The sequence below is a fragment of the Lissotriton helveticus genome, chromosome 10, assembly GCF_964261635.1.
Source record: "Lissotriton helveticus chromosome 10, aLisHel1.1, whole genome shotgun sequence".
NCBI classification, from domain to species: domain Eukaryota; kingdom Metazoa; phylum Chordata; class Amphibia; order Caudata; family Salamandridae; genus Lissotriton; species Lissotriton helveticus.
The window spans coordinates 609,109,955-609,127,744 of record NC_136071.1 but is presented as its reverse complement, the minus strand read 5'-3'; positions in this window follow the sequence as shown (position 1 = coordinate 609,127,744).

Genomic DNA, 17,790 nt, shown 5'->3' with positions numbered 1-17,790 from the left:
GCACATATGGCCGGGTTGATGACCCTGGCTACGCTATGGATAAATGGCTTTTAAATGGATAAAAGGGGGTAGGTATAACAGAAACTTGCACTCTCAACCTAATAGACTGGTATTAACAGGGCCAACTAAACACTCGGTTCAGGTCTGGCATGTTGCCACGGGTTCATTGGGTTGGAAAAATAAACTGACCATGGCCACCCCGCTGTGGGACTACGAACAGCTTGGCAAGCTCTGGAAGACGAAAGGTTTCGATAAATGGGATCTTATAGGAGTCTTCTGTCTCAAGAGCACATGGCCTTTGCCCTCTGTGCACTGTTGCTGGCGTAGTTCTAATGAACTAGAACATTACTTGCTATTCTAAACCTTAAAAGATATTCTTTTCAAAATCTGACAAAGTACATCCAAACAATATTGTTATCACAAAACACTTTTATAGAGTCAAAACATGCTGCATAAATACTGCATAGCCGTTAAATAAATGATTACAAAACATTTACAGTTAAGTTAATTGTATCAAAAATCTGTTATACGAAAATATTATTCAAAACATTTCTTTGATGTCTTCAAAACGTGCCCAATGCATTTCGAGCCTAAATTCGGCTCTTCCTCCGGGGCCTGAAAACTGAACATACACAAAAAATTGAATGAATTACACTTTTTCTCAATTAATTCTTTTATAACCACAGCGTTGCAAGGAAAACAGAATTTTTTTGTAGCCATGTTACTCCTCAAAACACCTGAATATGTTAGTGTGTGAAGTGTGTGTATGACACTCAGGAAAACGGTTATAATCGCCACTATCTTTTCAAGAATAGATTATGGCAATGCCCTTTATTTGGGAGCAGGGTGTGCACAACAGGCCAAATTGCAGTCTATCCAGAACGCCTCTGCCAGATTGCTACTCTGTCTGCCCAAATATCATTCCACTTCACAGGCCATCAGGCAGCTACACTGGCTCCCAGTCCAGAGGAGGATTGACTTTAAAGCACTGTGCTTAGTGCACAAAGCACTGGTGGGAGTGGGGGCTTCTGATCTTCAACATCTATTTTCAAGGTACATGCCACCCCCCCCCCCCCCCCCTCTGAGGTCGGCCTCTCGCGGGCTGGCTTTGGTGTCTAAGATCAATAGACAACGTTGGGGTGGGAAGAGCTTCTCCCATCTGGCCTCTAGGCTTTGGAATGCATTACCTCAACAGCTAAGGCAAATTTCCAATCATCTGCGGTTCAGGAAGGAAATTAAAACATGTCTTTTTACTAGATAGGATAGTGGCAAGCACTTTCAGTACGTTATCCTGCATAGCGCCAAGACGCCTCGGCATTAGTGCGCTCTACAAATACCAGCACTCACTCACTCACACTTCACCAAAACCAAGTGGTGCATACATGCTGCCACAAAGTTCCCAAAGATTGGTAAAATCATACTCACTCAAAAGACTGTCAATGGCAACCTAGTCGGGAACTAAACAAAACCTAACTTTAGTACACATGGAGCTTAAGACACCAGCCCTCTGGCTGTTAGATACAAAAGCGTGTAGGTTCACTCACCTACACTGTTTATTAGATCCTCCTCCTATAACAAATCTCCCCTGTTGGTTCAGCCACTTCTTTGCAACCTTAATGAAAATTGCACAGACAATGAGATCACTGCTCATGGCACTAAATTTAATGCAAACCATCTACTCATGCTAGGCTGATTGCTATGGAAACTACAATGCACCGTACTTCTTAGGAGAGGGAATTATCCCACAATGTTTGATTCCTTCAGTGCGGCGTATTCACAATGTTCGACACTCCCCTTAAAAGGAACAACAAATACCTAGTATCAACCACTCGCAAAACGCGGTTCCGCTTCTCATGCTGAATTCACTTCTCATGCTAAATCCGAGCTCAACAAACGTACCTCATCAAAGTGAAAAGCAATGTTCCCCCGATGACGCTAACCGCTAAACTCAGCTACACCCCATGGACTTCACAACCACGGGAAAGCTTTCGATCAACTAGCCGTCTTTCCTCAACCTCTATCAATGCAAACGATAAACACACACGATGGACTATTTACTAGAGTGAAAACGGGCGCCATCTTAGCGCAATGTCAAAAAACGCTTCAAAAGCTCCTTAAGCTATACTCCTCTATACTGTATAACAACTCACAGTGTCTAAAAGGAAAATAAACTAAACTAAATTAACAAAGAAAGAAAGCAAAAAGTGTAAAGATCATGTATTTGGTGTATTGTATGGTTCCAAGTTTTACATGGCTAAATTAACTGCATTTTAAACAACTTCATTGATTACTTCATGCATCCACCCACAAGTACATAATAAATAATGGCGAAATGTAAGTCATAGGAAACATATCAGGTCTACTTTCTCATTAAGCCCCCTTGGCTCCTGTGTTTGCAATCTCTTAATCCAGAAAATGTCTCTTTGAAGGAGGGTTCTTGTTAGATCCGCTCCTTCATGTATTTTAACTTTCTCCAGCACTGAAAACTGGATCTGGGCTATGTTATGCTTATTGTCGATCCAATGTCTAGCTAAATTGCTCTTGATATTGAGGTTCCTAATTGTGCTTTTGTGTTCTGATATGCGAATTTTGAGTTTTATCTCTGTCTTCCCTACATATAGTTTTCCACAAGGACACTTTATGTAGTAAATTAGATTGTTGGAATTGCAGTCACAATCATAATGTAATTGAATAGTTTTTCCTGTACGTGGATGATGTAAACTTGCCCCAATAATTACATTGTGGCAATCTACGCAGTTCGCACATCTTTTCATTCCTTTGTAGACTGTTTCATGTTGACTTGGTGATGTCATCAACATTTCTTTCAGATTTTTAGACCTGGTAAAAGCAAAGAAGGGTTTTTGCGAGATAATTCCTTGGAAATCTGGTTAGTTTTGTAAAAATTCCCAATGTCTATTCACAATATTCTTTATCTTCTGAGAACTTGTGGAGAATTTGGACACAAAAACTTGTCTTTCCATAATTTTCTTGGGTTTTGGTTGAAGAAATTATCTCTGTTGCAAGCCAAAATGCGATGTTTTGCTTTCTCCAAAACCTCTGATGGATAACCCCTTTCCACATATTTCTGATGTAGATAATTCAAATGTTTTTCAAAGTCCTCCGTTTCAGAACATATTCTTTTAATCCTCATATACTCTGAGAACGGTAAATTGTTTTTTAAGTTTTGGGGGTGGAAACTTTGGAACAACAATGAATTGTTGACATCGGTCTCTTTCCGAAACACTTCGGTGTGAATTTTAGTGGTCATCAAGCTGACGGATACATCCAAAAAGGAAATCTCTTTTTCACTGATGGTGTGGGTAAATTTGATTTGCTCAACACACTCATTTAGTGTCTCAATTTTTCTTTCCAAACTTTCTCTGCTTTCAGTCCATAGGACGAAAATATCATCTATGAATCTTCGATATACAATTGCTTGGTCTTGCCAGTCTTTGTCACAATAAATAAAATCAGCCTCAAATTTAGCCATAAAGGTATTGGTGTACGCTGGAGCCCCAGCAAACCCCATTGATGTACCGTTCTGTTGAAGGAAAAACTGTTCATTCCACTGAAAATAACTGTGGTATAAACAAAAATGAAGAAGTTCCAAAATAAAAACCTTTTCTGCCCTGATTGTGGGTTGGCTTAACAGAGCCCATTCCACAGCTTCCAGTCCAGATTTATGAGGGATAGACGTGTACAATGCTTTGACATCTATTGTACATAAAAGCATGATGTCAGTAGGTGTAATATCCCGTAATTTAAATAAAAAATCATTCGTATCCTTGATATAAGATGGCCATTGTTGTACGAAAGGTTGGAGAAATTTATCAATGACTGACCGAGTGGCTCAAAAATAGTACCACACCCGGTCACAATTGGTCTCATTGGTGGATTGTGTAGGTTCCTGTGAACCTTAGGGAGCATGTAGAGGCGTGGTCTCCTGGGGTATTGGACAGATAGAAATTGTTTGGTTGCCGATGAAATACGACCGAGGTCAAGAGCTTGTTCTAAAATGATCTGAAGAGTTGTTGCTAGTTCTTCCGTGGGATCTTTATCCAACTGTAAACAGGATAAAGAGGACAGTCTTTTGAGTGAGTATGATTTTAACGATCTTTGTGAACTTTGTGGCAGCAGGTGTGCACCACTTGGTTTTGGTATAGGGTCATACATACGTTTCACACACTAACATATTCAGGTGTTTTGAGGAGTAACATTGCTACAAAAAATTCTGTTTTCCTTGCAACGCTGTGGCTATAAAAGAATTCATTGAGAAAAAGTGTAATTCATTCAATTTTTTGTATATGTTCAGTTTTCAGGCCCCTGAGGAAAAGCCGAATTTAGGCTCGAAATGCATTGGGCATGTTTTGAAGACATCAAAGAAATGTTTTGAATAATATTTTCGTATAACAGATTTTTGATGCCAATTAACTTAAGTGTTAATGTTTTTTATTCATTTATTTAACGGCTATGCAGTATTTATGCAGCATGTTTTGACTCTATAAAAGTGTTTTGTGATAACAATATTGTTTGGATTTACTTTGTCAGATTTTGAAAAGAATATCTTGTATGGTTTAGAATAGCAAGTATGTTCTAGTTCATTAGAATTACGCCAGCAACAGTGCACAGAGGGCAAGGGCCATGTGCTCTTGAGACAGAAGGTTAGTAGTAGGCACGGTTTTGGGACAAACGTGCTACCTCTGTAGCATGCTTGGTTTACATCCAATTAAAATATATTTTTCGAAAATTCACACAATAAAAGAGGAGTGCTCCTCCTATAAAACAGTTCATCTTATAGGAGTCTCCACGGTCAAAGTTGTCTGGGGCAAGGGGAGAATTAAATCATTTGAGGAAATGCAGGTGGAATATAAACTAGCGAATTCCGAATACTTCCGTTATGGGCAGGTTCGTCACTCTCTTCTCTCAGCGCTACCCGGGGAGTCAGAGCTCCCAGAGACCTCCCCTCTCGAAGATAAGATACTGGACGGACACCTTCCTGACAAAAAGATTTCCTTGATATATAAAAAACTGATCAACCACAGACCTGACCCCCTTGAGGTGCTAAGGGACAAATGGAAGCAGGACGGGATAGAGCTGGATGAAGATGATTGGCAGACAGCAGTGTCCTCCCCAAGAGAAGTCGCAATCCCGGCTCGCCTGCGACTAGTTCAACTTAAAATTCTGCATAGGATCTACCTCACAGGACTTTCAGATATGGGGCTATGCAAACAACAATGTGGTCTCGTCGGTACCTTTATACACATCATTTGGGAGTGTGAGCACATCACCACATATTGGCGCAACATACATGACACTATACATAAAGTCCTTGGGGTCTCCCTGTCACTGGAGGCGAGTATGTGCTTCCTCAACATCTGGGAGCCTACTGACTTGAATACCTCACAGACGCAATGGGCTACTCTGGGTTTCATAATTACCAAACGAAATGTAGCCCAATTGTGGGGAGCGGAGCAACCTCCCACCGTAGAAGTGTGGGAATACAATTTAGATTGGTGTATGTTTAGGGAGAAAACGACATATCTTGCGAGGGGACGCCCTCGAAAGTGGTCATTGGTTTGGGAGCCTTGGAATAGTTACAGAGGGGAGATTTGTACGCCACCCCTGAATGCTGCTCTTGATGATCCCCCTGCCCATGAGGTTCCTATAAAATCTCAAGCTTTGTTTATCCTGATACCCCCTGATGTATGCTCGGCTGCTTTAAATGACCCTCAGTAATGTGATTTTTGCGGAAGCTTTCTTTAAATAAAAAAGAATCATTAAAAAAACAAATCAAAACAATAATAACTACAGGCAGATGAAGCAATGGTAAAATGATAAAAAGCTATGGAAAGAAAGGTAATATGGAAGAAAAAAAGGAGAAAGAAAAGGTTATAGATAGGTTGTTAGGAGAAGACAGTACATGCCACCAACTGATAAAGTATATGACTACAAATGAGAATAAAGAAATGACTGACGACTGTAATACGTACCTTCAGGGGAGAACAGAGACAGAGATACAAGGAGTGGAGACACACAGTTGAAGACGACACAACCAACCGGGGAGAAAGCACCACAGCAGGGAACCATATAAGACGAGTAGGAAACGGATAAAAAGAGATCTAAAAAAGAAAACTTGCAGTGGTATGGAGGGAAAAAGAATAAGATTAACATGTTATATGACAATTGCTAAAAACAACCTGCAAAAGAAAAATTAGATGAGTCAAAGTGAATCAAACATGACTGTAATAGAAAAAAAAAAAAATCAAGTATGGAAGACACAGAAGAAGGACCAGAATTTTCCATAGATGCTGTGGAGTGTGATTGAATAAATGTCCTCAGTTCTGCGGGGTTATCAAAAGTAAAAGCGCTGTTTTGCAAAGTGATCTTGAGCAAGCATGGGTGGAATAATGTAAAACGTGCACCAAGTGTACGTAAAGCCGGGGGAAGTTCAAGGAATTGCTTCCGTCGTTTGGCTGTTGCTAAAGAAACATCCTGAAAAATAAATACTTTAGAAGTAGGCCTGGGCGGTAAATTCCGTTCCGCTCACGGAATTTGGGTTATTTCGCGTTCTGCGGAGAACGAGGAATTGCCAAAAATTCAGCGATCCACGGCTTCGTGGAATTTTTTGCTTGTTTGTGCTTCCAAAATGCATGTATGCAAGATATTTCTCCCCGAGCACACAAAACAGCATTTGCAAACAGGAAAAAAGCATCTTGAACAGGTGGAACAAGCAATTCCGCATTGTGGGAAGGAAACCAGCGAGCATGAGGCGGAAGCAACACACCTACCACCGTACAATGAGGGAATCACCTGGGAGAGAGAGGCACCATTCAAACACCCGGGTAATTCATGGTCCGGGTCTTTGTTACAGGACGTGGGAGGCGGAACCAAGAGACGCGACCAATCCGGAGACAACTCGGAAGAAGAAAAGGCAGGACAGGACGCCAACGACGTCGTCGAGGAACCTGGAAGAGAAGAGGAAGGAGGAGCGGCGCGAGGACGCGGAGAAACGGGAACCGAAGAGGGACCAGAACAAGACACGGAGCCGGAGGTCTTCACGGACGAAAGCGGAGAAGCTGACGAGTGGTCCGAGGAGTGGTGGATACCATCCTCCCCCCAGGAGGGAGCAACTGCCGCCATGACTCAGGAGAGTTACGGCTCGGAAGGTGAGTGACTTTGTACACCGGGCAGACCTGAGTAGTCAGGAGGGAAGCGGGAGGACTGACTAAGGGGCGGGGAGGTCGGGAGGGGCGGTAGAAACACTGCCGTAAACGCCGCCTTTGAAGCACAACCTCTATCTTGCCTATCTACCTATTGGTCACATGTTTTCCCCCGCAAAAACAACAATTGATGGACAGAATGCAGAACAATGTCATACGTTCATCCCAGTACAGAGATCTGGGCCTAAATCCATCGTTTTTTTGCACTCCACACCACCCCAGGTCAGACATGGCCATATGCAAATCAGCCTCGACCCTGTGCCTCAGGGGAACAGTCCAGCCCGAACTGCCAAGCCATGTCTTTCCTGGACCGGAATCAAGCATCCAAGGACCGGTTTCTGGCTATCAGCCTTCATCAGCCTGGATAGCTTGACTCCAGTGGTGTGGAGAGCATGGGACTCACGTCTGAGCATACCCATCCCACTCGGGGTGACAAATGCAAAAACAACAATTGATGGACAGAATGCAGAACAATGTCATACATTCACCCCAGTACAGAGATCTGGGCCTAAATCCATTGTTTTTTTGCACTCCACACCACCGCAGGTCAGACATGGCCATATGCAATTCAGCCTCGACCCTGTGCCTCATGAGAACAGTCCAGCCCGAACTGCCAAGCCATGTCTTTCCTGGACCGGAATCAAGCATCCAAGGACCGGTTTCTGGCTATCAGCCTTCATCAGCCTGGATAGCTTGACTCCAGTGGTGTGGAGAGCATGGGACTCACGTCAGCATACCCATCCCACTCGAGGGGGACAAATGCAAAAACAACAATTGATGGACAGAATGCAGAACAATGTCATACATTCACCCCAGTACAGAGATCTGGGCCTAAATCCATCGTTTCTTCGCACTCCACACCACCCCAGGTCAGACATGGCCATATGCAAATCAGCCTCGACCCTGTGCCTCATGGGAACAGTCCAGCCCGAACTGCCAAGCCATGTCTTTCCTGGACCGGAATCAAGCATCCAAGGACCGGTTTCTGGCTATCAGCCTTCATCAGCCTGGATAGCTTGACTCCAGTGGTTTGGAGAGCATGGGACTCACGTCTGAGCATACCCATCCCACTCGGGGTGACAAATGCAAAAACAACAATTGATTGACAGAATGCAGAACAATGTCATACATTCACCCCAGTACAGAGATCTGGGCCTAAATCCCCCCGCATATCCACTAAGCGCTTGTGCACTTATCGAATAGTAAACAGAGCAAGTTCTAAACGTTGTGTGCACGACCTGTCTATGAGCACGACCTGTCTATGAGCACGACCTGTCTTTAAGCACGACCCGACTTAGAGCATCTGAAATACTACCACCTGACTTTAGCTTAAAAGCCCTAGCACTAAGTTGGTATATCCACTATTTCCCTTAGCCGCCTTAATGGTCTACAACGCTCTACTACACCGGGTGTGGTGATGGTTTTTCCCTTCTAACGGCCAGAACCTATCCTAGAGACCAAACCACTTACCGTCCTCTTTGTTCTCTTTTTATCCCGAGCATCCTGGGGGTTGAAGGACACACCAGAATACCAACAGCTCCAAAGAAGACGACGAGGACTTTGCATACCACCCACAACATTCCCTGGATAGTGTTCTTTTTGAAATAAACACCACAATTGATAACCTACTAAAGCCTTCTAGTTTCTATTTCCACCCATCCCTCCCACACACATGTTCGCAGAAATTTGAGTGCTCGTGGAGACTTTTTACCATTTCGCGGAGCTTTGCGCAAATTCCGCCCACCCCAATTTAGAACCCTACCAAACAAGTTGTTTTTTAATATTTGCTGCATTTAAAACTTGCAGAAGGTCAGTAAATTTCAGAAATAAAAGAATCACACCCCGTGGCTTTGAGGGAGCAGATGAAGAAGACAAGTAGGGACCCAATCTATGAGACTGTTGAATATTCAGATTCATAGAAGCAGGATGATCAAGAAGCTTTAGAAAAAATGTAGTGAAAAAATTAACAGGATCATCACCTTCAATCCTTCCGGAAGACCAATAAGCGGAGATTATTGTGTCTATTTCTATTTTCAAGGTCTTCAGCAGATTTCTTCAACAAGAGGACCTCCTTCTCTAAGGTAATTCATTTGGTGGATGCATCCTGTAGTTCATCAACATGCTGCTCCACTACGGTTTTATGAGATTCCATAGACGACCATTTAGTATCCAGAACTTACAGGCGGGAATTGGTTTCCTCAATAAATGGGCGTAAAGCACGTATTTCCTCTAAAACAATGTCAAAAGATACCAGAGATGTAGACTTTGAATGGAGAAGGAGGGTCTTGTTCAGGATGCTTATTGGCAGAAGCTGGAGTCTGCATTTTGGTTGAAGAGGTTGGCGAAGCCGTCAGACGCGAGGAGCCAGATTGCACCATATTACTATTATTGTGCTGTGAAGAGACAGTATGGGAGAAGTCAGACACAGGATTGTGAGCGGTAACTTTCTTGTTGGTAAGCAGCAATTTCTTACTCCTACCCATAGGTCAAAGGAAGAAGAAAATCCGTAGGAGCAAAAGGAATCATCAGCATTTACACCAAATTTTATGAAAAGCAGCTGCACCAGAACCCCCATTAAATTAGCACAGCCTCTCCTGGTCCAAAAACACTATTTATGCATGAAACAGCAAGCACTGCATAATACTATAGTGAAAGTCACCTCATAAAAATTGTGCCTGAAGAAAAAGGAAAAAACACCATCGCAGAAGAATTCAAAATTGTGGCAGTAGAGCAGCTGCAGCAGTTTTCGGTTTTCTCATATAAAAAGAGAAAGAAAATCCATACCAGTGGAAGAGACCCAATCAGGGGGTCTTCAGACATGTGAAACGCTCTGTTTCATGTTAAAAAAGATGGTGGCGCCGTGAAATTCGCCACAGAATTTCCCACTGTGATGCAGAGCTATGGGCTAGGCAGCCATCTTGTTTGGTGCCGTGCGCGCTCCAACACCTCTAGACATTCTAACTTTCAGAAGGTAAACATAATAAAACTTGTTCTTCACCAAGAGTGTGGACTTCCATTCCAGCAGTCGGTAGGACAAACCCCCCCATATGCAATGTTGAAAAAGAGCTGTACAAAATGGGGTTGCGATAGACGGAGCATCTGAACCAATCAAACACTCACACCCAGTCAAAAGATCTGGGTTTGATCCATCACCGTTCTTTAGCCCACTCTGCCACCCCAGTTCAGACATGGCCATATGCAAATCAGTCTGACCCTGTGCCTCATGGGAACAATCCAGCCCGAGCTGCCTAGCAATGCCTTCCCTAGGACGGTTTCTGGCATTACAGCCATCTTCAGCCAGGCTTGCTTGAATCCAGTGGCAAAATGAGCAAGGGACTCACGTCTGACATTGTTCTGCATTCTGTCCATGTATGACATTGTTCTGCATTCTGTCCTTGTATGACATTGTTCTGCATTCTGTCCATCACCTGTTATTTTTGAATTTGTCACCCCGAGAGGGACGGGTATGCTCAGACGTGAGTCCCGTGCTCTCCATGCCACTGGAATCAAGCTATCCAGGCTGATGAGGGCTGAAAGCCCAAAACCGGTCCTTGGATGCTTGTTTCCAGTCCAGGGAGGACCTGGCTTGGCAGTTCGGGCTGGACTGTTCCCATTGGGCACAGGGTCAAGACTGATTTGCATATGGCTGGGTACAAACTGGAATGGCATGGTGAGCAATACAATGATGGATTTAGGCCCAGATCTCTGCTCTGGGGTGAATGTATGACATTGTTCTGCATTCTGTCCATCACCTGTTGCTTTTGCATTTGTCACCCCAAGTGGGACGGGTATGCTCAGACGTGAGTCCCGTGCTCTCCATGCCACTGGAATCAAGCTATCCAGGCTGATGAGGGCTGAAAGCCCGAAACTGGCCCTTGGATGCTTGTTTCTAGTCCAGGGAGGACCTGGCTTGGCAGTTCGGGCTGGACTGTTCCCATTTGCATATGGCTGGGTTCAAACTGGAATGGCATGGTGAGCAAAAAAACGATGGATTTAGGCCCAGATCTCTGTACTGGGGTGAATGTATGACATTATTCTGCATTCTGTCCATCACCTGATATTTTTGCATGTTTAAAAAGAGCTACATAGTTGGTTATTTAATAACTAAAGACTATAAAGGAACTAGACTGATTAGGTAGTGTACCTGATCCTCTCTCAGGATTGCCACCGCTCATAACTCACTAAATAATGTGAATACTCCCAATTAAATATTTATATATGATTCGGTATGCTAATTGCACTGATCTAACTACAGGCTATTCATGCAATGCACTGTGTTGTAATCATGCACTGTTCATAAGAAACTGTTGCTATGTTAAGTGCTCTGCCACCAAGTGGGTCCTGTTTGTATTCTATAAAGGTGCAAATAAATAAACCTATGATGAGACACCATTAATGAAGGTGTATACCAGATTTCATAACATACACTATCTCCCACCTGTATAATTAAAAGGTAGATTTATGCAAAGCAGCCCCCAGAAGCTTGGTCAAAAGGACAAAAAGGTGACCCTCATTTGTAAGTGGTGCCAACACCCTCCATGCATTAGCCAAGTCATAATCTCACCTCAAACGAGATGGCATCCACATTAAGTATACGTTTTAACTCTTGGTAAGACTCCTGTCACAATAAAGATAATTCCACCTTAAGTGCCACAGAAGAGGGAGCTGTAAGGTATTCTGAGAAGTTAATGTAGAGATGTACCATCCACTGTCACTACCATTTCCTCTGATGATAGTCAATGAACAACTGTCAGAGTTCCTAGAGGAAAACTCACTACTGGACGACTCACAACAGGGGTTCAGGAAAAACCAGAGCACTGAGTCCGCCTTGCTGATGGCCTCAGAAGATATACGGAAACTGCTTAATAGGGTAGGACAACGCAAACACAAGGAGATGATGGGTGGAGCGCTGAAGCTTTTCAGTCACCCACCCCCAGTCACAGGTCTGGGTTGAATCCATCATCGTTCTTTAGCTCACTTCGCCACCCCAGTTCAGACACAGCTATGTGCAAATTAGTGTTAACCCTGTGCATCATGCGAACAGTCCAGCCTGAACTGCCAAGCCATGTCTTCCCTGGACTGGAAACAAGCGTCCTTCAACTGGTTTTGGGCTAACAGCCCTCATCATCCAGGCTAGTTTGAATCCAGTGGCAAAGTGAGCAAGGGACCCCTGTCTGGGCATACCCTGCCAACTCAGGGCGAACAAAGCAAACACAAGGAGATGATGGACGGAGCGCTGAAACTTTTCAGACACTCACCCCCAGTCATACATCTGGATTGAATCCATCATCGTTCTTTAGCTCACTTTGCCACCCAGTTCAGACACAGCTATATGCAATTCAGTCTTGACCTTGTGCCTCATGGGAACAGTCTAGCCCGAACTGCCAAGCCATGTCTTCCCTGGACTGGAAACAAGCATCCACAGTGGCAAAGTGAGCAAGGGACTCACATCTAGGCATACCCTGCCAACTTAGGGCGAACAAAGCAAACACAAGGAAATGATGGACGGAGCGCTGAAACTTTTCAGACACTCACCCCCAGTCACAGATCTGTGTAGAATCCATCATTGTTCTTTAGCTCACTACGCCACCCCAGTTCAGACACAGCTATATGCAAATCAGTCTTGACCCTGTGCCTCATGGGATCAGTCCAGCCACAACTGCCAAGCTATGTCTTGACTGGACCTGGACAGCAGCTTTGATCCAGCTGGATCTCTCCGCAGCGTTTGGAACGGATTGCCACAAGATCTTGGCTGATCGTTTGCGAAGCCTGGGGATAGAGGACACAGCATTAGATCTTCTCAAATCTTTCCTAACAAACAAGCAACAAAGTGTGTCGCTGGGCAAGTTTACATCTAAGCCTTTCTCTTTGCCCTGTGGAGATACGCAGGGCTCGGTATTAAGCCCAACATTGTTCAATCTTTAAGTTACACCCCTGGCGACAATAATTTAAAACTCAGGCTTCTCCTTAGTGTCGATAGAGCTAGATTTCATCGAGATTAAGCATCGCTCTGCTTTGTGTTGCAGACAGACTGCATTTAAATTGGCACGCAGATTTTGGTGCAAGTGAAAACACATGGCACATGAAACATGAAATGAGGCCTAGTCAAATGCTTTTTGGCTTTTTTGCATATTTAGACAATACATATTCAGTTCATAACACATCTTCCTTATAATATGTATTAATTAATCAACCATGCACCAACTCTGCACGTGGGGCAAAGACATTTTGCATGAAAAGCTATCTAAAACATTAGAGCATGTTGCTATGAGTATGTATTAACTGTAAGCACTTTGAAAATTTACATTGATGCATGTTTACACTATGTTGTACATTGTAAATGTTTGCATATTGTGAAAAAATAATCAAAAGCTGCGTTAAACCAATAGATTTTGCTAATTAGTACAGGGTACTTGTACGGGGGAGGTAAACATAATGGGTTTTATTTAATAAATTAACAATCTTTTGTGTTTGTTTTGTTTTTGGGCCCAAAATAAAATGGATGGCTGAGAATTGTTAGCAGTGTGCTGAATGAGAGACAAATGTGCAGAACATTGTGCCAGCTGCATGAACTGCCAAGTCCCTCAAGTGAAGACACATGGGTCAAGGCAACAATGAACTGTACACTCCAGTCACCGTGCCAATGTACCAGTGTTTGTGGGAGAGTGTCATCCCTGTGTGCGATGTGAAAGCGAGAAGGAAATGGACTGATACCATTTTCTGCCTAAATGTTGCAATATTGTATAATTAATGATGGTGATACATATGACTGTATTAAGCCTTAACGCTTCCTTTGTTAAAACTGGTATGAGTAGTATTTGCAATGAGAACACGATAGTGAGACTCTCATATCACCTATGCTAACCAATAACAGTGCAAGTTTCTACTGAAACTGCAACATTATTCGTGTAGTCAGCCAAGAATTAGAGTATAAATAATTACCCCTGAGGGGGTGTTTCGGACTAGAAGGCTTAGAGGAGAGATGAAAGGAGGGAGCAGATCTGACCAGACATCATATGGGTTAGGTACGTGAATGTTGTGGGTGCAGCCTGGGAGGAGATTGTGTCCGAGGAGAGACAGAGGGAGGAGGGGCCTTGCTCATATTTTTTTCAGAGAGGCATAGACTAGCCTTGCACATCATATTTTTGGCAAGGCAGATCACATTCCTCTGTGGTCTTGTGAAGGGAGGGCATCCTCTCTCTGTGTGAGACACAGGAAGAGAGCTGAACAGACCAGCGCAGAGAGAGCAGCTGATGGAACAGGTTTAGATTTAGATGCTAAAATTCAAAGTTTATGCTTTGACTAATTAACTAGTTTTGAAAAGATGTATTTGTCGTATGCATTTAATTCTCTTTATGGGAACTTTTTGCCAATTATTAATTATTGATTAGCCTTGCAAAACTCACTCTTGAATTATATTCCTTTATGGAATGCCTTGTATTCAGTCTGTAATATGTTCTGTACTATTCTATTTTTCCTATTTTCAATTCTGTAACCTGATTGATATTTGACGAATGAATAAACGTTCAGAGAACCTTAACTTTTAACTAGAAAATGAAACCCTTTAAAAATGCTCACAACTCTCTTTATTGGCTTAAATATTATTTGCATTTTGATATTCCATGTTTATGTAAAGTCTCCTGAAGGTGATACACGGTGGCAAAGGTCCATCACCTTTAAAGCGGTAAACTAGAGATAAATAATGTTATGCATTGAGAAATTACCGTGAAATTACTTCGAGATCAATTTCTGGTAGCAGAGGTAAGGTTAACACCATCACAAAAAGGAGCATAGTTTAGTTTAAAGTCTAAATAGTGCTAGAAAATAATTGCCCAAGTTAGATAAATGTCCAGATTCTCAAAAGAAAGTCCTGATTCCAATGCTCAGAACCTGAAGACTGGCAAAGCAGTACTGGAAGGTGATGCAAGAAGGCGATTGCTGGAGAGGTGTGAGTATCAATACGGTTGTGAAATGCTGTTATTGTGCTAGAAAGTATGTTTTATTTTTTTGAAGTGTTCAAAAAATAGTAAGGGTTTTGACTGTTGGTGAAATTTTGCTCATTTTTGAATTGATGGTTTTATTGATTATATTGGTAATTTCATAGGACAGAATTTTGATTATTGATTATGTTTAACAAAAAGAGTTTGCGTTTTGTTTTATGTTGTCCAGAATTCCAAGGAAATTGAATAGCGGGTGGCGACAGAAACCACACTGCTCTGAGGTTACTCGTTTGTTGGAGTAACACTGAGAAACTATGCAGGGCTGGCAGTGTTAAATTAGGGACAATTTTCTGTGTAAAAATGAGAGTGATTGATAGCAAAGTGTTTGCTGGTGAAACTTTGGTCTTACAAAACCTAGAAAGGGTAACACCAAAGGAGTAGTAGGTTCTTCTGAGGTTGAGTGAAGGGTAAATGGAAGGGATTTACTCGCAGTGTTTGAAGAGTAAACCGAAGTACCTACTTTATGAAGAGTAAGGGGAATGTGTTACTAGCAGTGAAAATACATCTATCCTTTGTTTAGTGGAACAGACAAAGTAGCTAATATTTTTATGTTGTTACTAACAGAAGTTTGATTAAGAAAACTCAGAAAAATATTGCAGTAAGATTTTGTTTGAGATGGTCAGTAGTAGGAGTTAAACTTACTGAAATTGAAACTGACAACATTGGAGAAAAGAAAATTGCATTGAACTATTGCAGAAAGGGAAATGTTTGAAGGTTTGAAGAAACTGTTGGGAAGTAAAGTGAAAAATGTGTTTTTAATTGGTTATGCTCCTGAAGGAACACCTGTGCATTTTACCAATTAAGGACAAAACCTCATGTATGTGGGTTCAACAATGGTGCAAGATTACTGAAAAAGAAGGTCCTTTGGGGTTTCCAAAAGATGGTACTTTTGAATTGCAAATTATTGACAAATTAAGTGGTATGTGAAATAAAGACACCATCTAGAGCTGCACAATTTGAGGCTTTAGGCATGTGGGAAAAGACAGCAAGAAACAAAACAAGTGAGGATAAAAAGGTAAAGCACGAGATACAGGAGAAGGGAATTAAAGATGACAAAAAGCTTCAAATAAATAACGATTGATAGGATGAAACAATGGATGCATTGTTAACTAAGTGTCCACCAACTTATGTGGTTCCCATTAAAAATACTGATAATATTGTACCAGTAAGTACTTCAGTGGCTACTGCTTCTTTTGAACAGATAGAAATACAGACTGAGAGAACTATGATGACATTTCAGATTGACCCACTACCTGGTGATTCAGCACTGACAGTGATGCTTCCAGGTGTTACTGCTTCAGATGTGACTGATTAATTCTAAATATTACACACTGCAGATGCACAGGCAATGCCTATAAAAATTGTGACTGTCCCAAATTAATATGGTCCGTACTCAAAAGATTCAAAGAGCTGCAGAAGGAGTGATTTTGTCAGGGTTTATTTCAGAGACTCAGAATTTACAGATTATTGAACAGAAATTACCCCAGACAGTCCAAGCATTGAAAGGTGGGGGGAAAATGGTATTTACAACATCTGCAGCCCAGGATAACATTTATATATTTGAATATGGGATTTTTCAAACCTGCTGCGAGGTAGCAGCAGTGCTTAAAAAGATAGAGAGCATGGGGCAACAAATTAACTCAGAAAAAAGAGAAACAGCTTAGTGTTTTAAACTCAACACTTGAACATGAAGAAATTAACAGTCCCTACTGTTTAAATGTTTTGGGTGACTTTAATATCCATCTAGATTGCCCGGAATCTGTGGGCGCTAGGGAGCTAATGGACCTGTTCGATTTGGCCCACCTTACTCAGTGGGTAAAGTCACCCTCCCATCAAGGGGGACACATAATTGACCTGGTGTGTTCTAACTTTGCCCTGTCAGTAGATGACCCCCTTCAGGTGACCTGGTCAGATCACTATCTGGTACATTTTTCTTGGCCAATAGGGAAGCAGCCGCTCTCGTCAATTCCGGCTCACACCAATCAAAGTCGGAAGATTGACATACCGGCTCTGTCCAGGTTCCTTGGGGAGACCAGCCCCGCGCTTACCTCTGATCTCGATATAGCGGTGGATAATTTTTAATCGTGGATCAGTCAAGGAGTTTGTAAGGTGTTAAAATCCCCATCCACCAGGTGACCGAGACCTGCACCTTCCAAACCATGGTACTCAGGCACCCTTAGAGAGCTGAAATTGGGTTGCAAATCCCTGGAACGCTGCTGGCGGCAGCATTATTGCCTTTTGGCAAAAAATGCTCTCCGGTTAGCGCAGAGAGAATACTATGCAGCTATCAGGGAAGCAAAAAGGGGCTTTTATGCAAAAGCCAATAACAGCAGCAAGGACATTTTTCCTATTGTGAGAAGCTTCTTGGCACCAGCCGCACAACAAACGGACCTTCCGGTTTCCGCTCAATGGTGTGAGGAGCTGTCTACTTTTTTTGTTGAAAAGGAACAGGCTATTCAGGATGGTTTGGGGTCAGTGGATGCAGCATCAGGGGTTTATCCTTGCCTTCCCTTCCTGATCTTTTGCCATTGGCCCCTCCGCTTAGGAACTTTGAGCCTATAGCCGGACCG